A 7,110-nucleotide genomic window follows, 5' to 3' on the forward strand; every position below is an offset into this window, starting at 1 on the left:
TAGGAGGGGAGGGCAGTCGCCGGGAGGCCTCAGGTGCGGGTGCGCGGCCGCACGGGGCTCCGCGCGGGAACGGGGCAGCGAGGGCAGCGGAGCCGCGGGCGCCTGGCGGGGCGACGGGGCTCGGTTCAGGGGCGCGCAGAGGTGATTTTGAGTGGGGGGTACAAAATGCGGTGCAAACAAGCACAAAAGCTGACTGAACTCCGCACCGCTTTTAAAAACAGAGGGGAGGGGGGTGGTGTTATTTTGTTCATCTGATACATAAGGCTTCCCTAAAAGAGAAGTTAACCTTTCTGATTATAACATCCCCAAATTCTTCCCAGCAGCGTTTCTCCTGGCTCCCTGACTGCTAAATTCCGTATGAAAAGTCTTCTAAGCACTACAACTACACGCACTTTTGTGTATCCACTCTGTGAATCAAATCACTCGATCTGGATTAGGAGTTGCGCTCTCTTTTGTTCCGAGTTTATTCGTAAATCAGTTAAATGTTCTGGTTTGCAGAAATACCCACGGGCTTCGGAAACAGTGTGATTGAAGCGGTGCCCTGCCGCAGCAGGGCAGGAACGAGGGGCCTTGGGGCGGCGGGGGAACGGAACACCTGGAGCTGCCAACGCGGCCCAAGCTCCTGGGTCACAGAAATACAACCGCAGTGTGACACTGCCCAGGTGCTGCTCCTTCACCTCTTCTCACTTTTGTAACTGATTTTTTTTTTCTCWCTTTGAAAACTGTGTCTCTCGTGAGTTTTCTGCTGCACAGTACTCAGGTTTCTGAGTTTCATCCCAAATCTCCTTTGAGAGATATAGATTGAAATGCCATTTTTATTTACCTTATTTTTGCAAAAGGTCAATTTTAAGGTAAACAGCTTGGTTGCTGSACAGAGGCAGTGGTAACTGCCTGTTCCCCTGGGGACCCAATGTACGTAAGTAGAAGTTAGGAATTGTTTTTGGCTGGCACAGAGTAATGTGTGTTCATATGCGTCCTTTCAATGTTGCTTCTTGTAGCATGCAGCAGGTGCCATCTATGGTAAATGCCAAGTGATGTTTGGGGCTAATTAAAGCCACTGCTTGATTTTTAGGATCTGTGCATTAATACAGTGTTAGAATCTACCAGTCTTAAGAAATACCCCTTTTTATTTTACTTTTTCCTGGCAGGGCTGCATCTCTTGAGTCTGTTGAACAAATTATGCCAAATTTGGATCATTAATCTGACCTTGCATCTTTATGAGGCGCACGAAATATCAAGGCAAGYGGATTTTTGAAAACTGAGAAAAGTTAATCTTTTCTCTGTGTAAGAAGTTTCTTGACTTCAAATATAGCAGAGCTGGCMCTTCCTTGTAGTATTGATATACCTTACATTAACTGTTACAGTTTCTATCACTCTCCAAGTGTGACAGAAAGATCTTGAAGATCTTTCAGTATTTTTAGAACAACTCAGCTGACGATTGAAAAGTCAAAGTCAAAGAATTATACAAAACTGAAGTTCTAGGAACACATTGCCATTGCAAATCCAGTTTGTTAGAAACAGATGTGTAGAGGTGCAATCCTGTTGCCACAAAGCTAGTTTGTTTTTGGAGTTTTCTGTTCAAGAAATAACCATATATGGCCATTTTTAATATTTGAGTTAAGCCTCTTCATTATTATCAGTTTTCCTCCCAGACTCACATGGCTTTTTCATGGTTTAAATCTTATCAAACTTTGTGGCAATTGTTTTAAACCAACTTACAGTGGAGGAATCTTGGAGGAATCAGATGACTGCTATTTGGAAAAGCTGGTGAATATTCTCTTTTTATCTAGACTAGCTTATCATCATTTTTGTTGAAAAAAAAAGCTTGCCTGATCATATTAGATCTTAAGCACAGTTTCTCACACTCAGGTTCTTTAGACACCTTGCTGCCATATCATTACTATTGTAGAAATCTTTACGCTGGCTTACTGCACAACTTTGCCAACTGAAAAGTCAAACAATTTACTTTTTTGGTTCTGAGTGACTCTTCTCTCAGTTGGCAACCTTATCTAGCCTTTGTTCATATTAAATTCATAGCTATCCTTTAAAATCTAAATCAACTGCTTTATTTAGTCTGACCTAGTTATGACATGGTGATAATGGAAGCTGAAGTCTTTTGCAATTATGTCTTTCGGCGATGGAATAAGCTTTCTTTAACTGTATAAATCCCTCAGTCTTTGCTGGTATTTAAAATTGAACTACAGAAACATGTTACTGTTCTTAACTATCCTTTGTTAAGGACATTACCTAAAAATACATCAAAAATACATCTAATATATGCCATAAAGATTTAAGTAGTGCCAGAATAGAAGTGTCTTATCCCATTTCCTTATGCAAATGCATTATGGTTTATTTTTAGTTATGTATTCATAGGCAATTTTTTCCTTTCTTCATTCATGAAGAGGATACACAATGCTTGTGTATCATTTGTACATCACCTACTGTTATTCCTCTTTCCAAATGTGGTGATATGTATTCATTACAGTGTAACTTGAATTGCTAAATTAAGACAATTTCTTGCTGTCTTTTCTATGATGCTCTCCCCTATAATATCTGACTTACCTACAAATGTTAATGAATTCATCTTTATGACAACCCTGTGATAGAAGATAGTATTATTATCTCCACTATACATAGGGAAAAAAAGAAACTAAGAGCTTAAGGTTGGTCATGGTAAAAAATGTCTACTAATTTTAAATGCCTACTTTGTGATTCTTAGGGCTAATTTTCCATAGAACATAAAGCTCGCTGCAGCAGTTTAACACGTAGCAACCCCAAAATGTCTGTTCAGCCCCTTTAATTGAATGTTACTCCCCCCAACAGAACTGACAGAAGGATGTGAGTCTGCAATTTAAGCTACCCTGCACAGAGCAGCACCTTTGCTCAGACACCTTCATTAGTGATTTAAACTAAAAATTCAGACTTTGCAGTGATGTGGCTAAGGTCAGATTTTGTCCACTGTGCTGCAGGGATGTCTTAAACTTGCCAAATGAGGTGCACCAGAGCTCAGCTGTCAATGCCATCAGCATTTTTAAGTCCTGTTTGTTTTGCAAGATATCTCTTATTGGGCTAACTTGCAATCACAATTGCTCAGCAAAGGCAGGTCAGGTTTCAGATATCACAAACTATGGACAAATACGGAAAACAAATTGCTAATTAGTGGCACGTGCTTTACTTTTCCATTTTCTCATGTAGTCTGAAACCCTGACTACATTAATTCTCATGAGGCCTGTGATCTCCCTCCTGGTGTGGGGGCACAGAGATCATGCTGTTCTGTAATGCTCTGGGAATGATATGAAATGCAGTCCTTTTGACTGAGGAGAATTTAGAAGATGCTGGGTGTAACTGGCACCCGAAATATAACTCCACAGAGTAGCATATCCAAGTAGAAATTAGGTCTTCAGCTAAAGACCATTCAATTCTTAGGTGTTGTTTTTCATTGAAAGGCAGTTTTAAATAAAAATTGTTAGAGTCCTAATTTTAATAATTTTTTCCATGTATGTTTCCGGTTTTATGCCTAAAAGGTCAAAACACAGATATATCCTAGCATATTGAATATCACAGTGGTCTCCACATACATTCTTAGCAAGGTTGGTATCCTTAGACCCAGAGCGCAGGTTTCTCCTGTTTAAGTTATCTTTTATATGGGTCTGCTACCACATAGACACCCAAGAAAGACACCTCAGATTTTGACTGTGTGATTCAGAACTAATTGCTAGAAACACAGATACTGAGGGGATCCAGGCTGGAGTTTGAAGTTCTTGGTGACATGTATTCTTGAGGTTATAAACCACTTGTTCTCCCAGCCTGTTCCTCTTGCCCTTGTTGCTGTTGTTTTCACCAGTTCCTGTCCTTGTCCTTTCATGGCCGCTGTTCCACACCATTGTCACTTAGCTTATTGTCTCTGACCCCCTTAGTTCCTATCCCTGCCTTTTGCTTTTGTCGCTGTTTCTCCAGCTGACACACATGCATTGTCACTGCTGTCTTCCTCAGCTTCTCTTTGCTATCTAAATCTGCCCTTTATCCCTCTGTAATGAAGTCAGACTGCTAATTCTTACTCTTTCATAGAGAATAGAAAAAGCAGAATTTTGAAAACAGGGAGAGGAGGAAAGAAGGAATATGTTGAGGGAGGGCTAGATACTATGGAAGGCTGGCTAGGTCTGTGCAAAGCAAGGACAATAGATTCAGAAGGAAGCAGGTGTCAGAGAGGGGTTAAATGTAGGGACTGGTACTTAGAGGTCTGTAAGTGAGTTTGAGTAACAAGTTCACCACTGAAGGCATCTTGCAGCTAGCTGTAATGTGCATGTAGGTATTTTCTTCTTTTTTGTTCACAGATGGCAGCTACTCAGACCAGAGCTCTGTTTCTTCCATCTAGGAGTGAGACCCTTTTCACAATGAGGATGATATGAATTTTTGAAATAATTTATGCCCAGAATAAAGCAGTGAGAGGCAGTGTGAAAATCCAAAGAGCATGTGCATGTGGCAAATAGCCAGGTATGTTTCTGCAATGACTATGCGTGTGATTCTCCTCTCACACTATTTTTTACATTGGAATCAGTTACCAAATACTTCTGGTTTGTGTTGCAGAGAGAAAAGAAAAAAAACAGTCTGTGCTTTCATATCAGAACTTGTGATTTAGGATCATAGGAAGGATCATGCCCAGAAGAAACAGGGACTTGGTCTGATAATGTAAGTAAAATTGATAGGACTTACAGTTAAGATAACCAACCATTTATTTTCCTGATGATGCCAAAATCTGGCTTGTTTATGTCCCTGTTTAACCTTAGATCAAACCATAAATCTTCTTCACAGTACATCACTGTTCTCTGCAGCACTGGTTTTAAAATTTCCTCACTTTATCCTCTCACTTTATTAAATTTGATGTAACAGTTGAATGTAACAGTATCAGTCTTTTCTTTCTACCTCCCCACTCTCATAGATTTTTCCTCATTACATTAACTCTACCAGAAAAGAGATCTGTCATTTAAACCACACCGCATTCATGTTACTGCAATGTCCTTGTCTTCAGAATTTCTGTTGTAATTAACAAAGAACAGCCATTTTAGTGTTGCATATCAGCTGGTAAAAACAAATCCACCAAAACATAATGAGAAACAATGGTATGTTGTAGGAATTAATCATTTCAGTATTATGTGAAAATTCACAGGCATGAAAGAGCACATCAGAATTTTGTGAGATAATTATATAATAAACTAGCCTCATGCACACAGCTCTTAATGGCTTTGAACATTTCCCTTAGTCTCTTTTTACTATGTCAGAATACAAAAGAAAAAAAGGGCTTCAAAGTGCCTTTGGATTTTTCCTCCTATGACTCTGACACAGTTCTGATATGCTTTGGGGTAGAAAAACATTTGTCTATTCAAAATGACAGCTTGAGGGGTGTTTAGTACTGCTGCTCTTCAGTTCAGTTCAGTGTGTTAGCCTCACGACAACAAGCTTCTTGCTCTTAACTGTACAGACCTGACTTACAGTAACAGCTTTCCAGAATCTGATTACTGAAAGCAGATAGCCAGGAGATCAGAGCTACAGGCTTTAAAGGTGTTTGTCTTATTATCCTAGTGACACTGAGCAGACTCTTTCCTTCAGTGAGATCTGCATTGGGGTCAAATCTTGAGGATGCTCTCTAAGCTGTGTTGAGGTCATTTGAGGTAAAAATTACGGAAGTTCTAAATCTGCAGGCAAAATTGTATCACAGAAATTAAGTGCTACTGAAAAGAGATGACTGCTGATGTGCAGAAGAAGTAAGGATGATTTGTGCTTATGGAATACACAACATTCAGATTCTCTAGCAATTTGATACCTGTCTTGAAGTATTTTTGAGTGGGGAGAAGCAGTCATTTTTTAAAAAGAATTATTTATTTTTCTGCAAAATGTACTTAACGTTCATTTGTAAGCAAACATGGAAGTTTCTATATACTATTATGTTCAACTAATATTAATAAAGAGATCATATTTCTTGCTTCCTTCTTCTGTGTTCTCCCCTAAATAAATGTATAATTTTTTTTTTTTTTTAACTGTCTGGATACATGAATGTGTTAGCTAACATAGCTCCTTAAGACCGATGTAGATTATGCTGCTCTCAAGATGAATACCTCTCTTCAGCTATGAATGGCTATAATGCTTGCTCTTGGGTGGCATAATTTTATATTCAGATGTACCTGTGTTCTTGAAAAATGACCTTCTTCTTCCACAAATGCAAGTAGACACATTTGTGCCTGAAATGAATTGCTGAATAATCAAATGCAAATCTGAGGCCATAAAAAATTAGTACCCTTCCGTTCAGTTAGGCCAAATTCCATTATCACATACCATCTTCTGCCTATACTAGAGTACTACCTGGTGGTGAAACAGCCTCCACTCCTATTCAGACTGTCATAAGGGGGAAACGATCAGTAGATTTGAGTAGTTATTCTTCCTTCCAGCAGCTCTGCACAGAATTAATGAGGCTCTCTGTCTGAGAACACACAGTTCTGAACCTGAATAGAGGCTGGGCTAAAGCTTGTGGAGCAACAGTCAGGTATCCTTGTATGTACCTGGATCTCTTTACCTAATACTGAAATTCAGCCACCTCTGAGGTGGGACAAGGGCAATGATTTAACAGTGCATAAAATTATTTCTAAACAGTTTAGAGGAGAAAAGTACTCTGTGTAATTGAAAGTTCATTTAGGTAGATAGAATGTAATTACCTGGCACAGTTAGAGGACCAAAGCTATTGTGAGTCTCTGATGAAAACTGTCATCAGTTATTTAATGGCCAACATGTGATTAGAATTTTTGTTTCATATTTCATGCAAGAACAGCACATTCAGCAACCCAGTGACCCCTAAATTCAATGCAGGGGCACTCAGTAATTACTGACTCAGAGGTAGATGTTCTACTAGGTGAACTATGATCGTTGCTTCTTGCAGCATATTAGTATATGACTCCTAAACAGCAATAAGGCTGCGCCTTAGTTAGTTTGTGGGATCAAATTTTTACAATAGTATAGGCAAAGGAATAACTTTAAAATACTACCAGTATTTAAAACTAAAATATATGCAGTAAAAATAATGCTTGCAAATAACTTCTTTACATAAGTGCCTATGATACC

General features: G+C 39.2%; 1 long non-coding RNA gene across 1 annotated transcript; it reads left to right on the top strand.

Moving 5' to 3' along the window:
- Positions 1 to 505: 505 nt before the first annotated feature.
- LOC112977867 lies at positions 506 to 4,844 on the top strand. The gene is made up of 3 exons (XR_003257671.1): positions 506 to 662; positions 4,335 to 4,494; positions 4,588 to 4,844. It is a non-coding gene; the product is annotated as an uncharacterized LOC112977867 (long non-coding RNA).
- The last annotated feature ends 2,266 nt before the right edge of the window (positions 4,845 to 7,110 follow it).

Source organism: Apteryx rowi, unplaced genomic scaffold, assembly GCF_003343035.1.
Source record: "Apteryx rowi isolate R43461 unplaced genomic scaffold, aptRow1 scaffold_873, whole genome shotgun sequence".
Taxonomy (NCBI): Eukaryota; Metazoa; Chordata; class Aves; order Apterygiformes; family Apterygidae; genus Apteryx; species Apteryx rowi.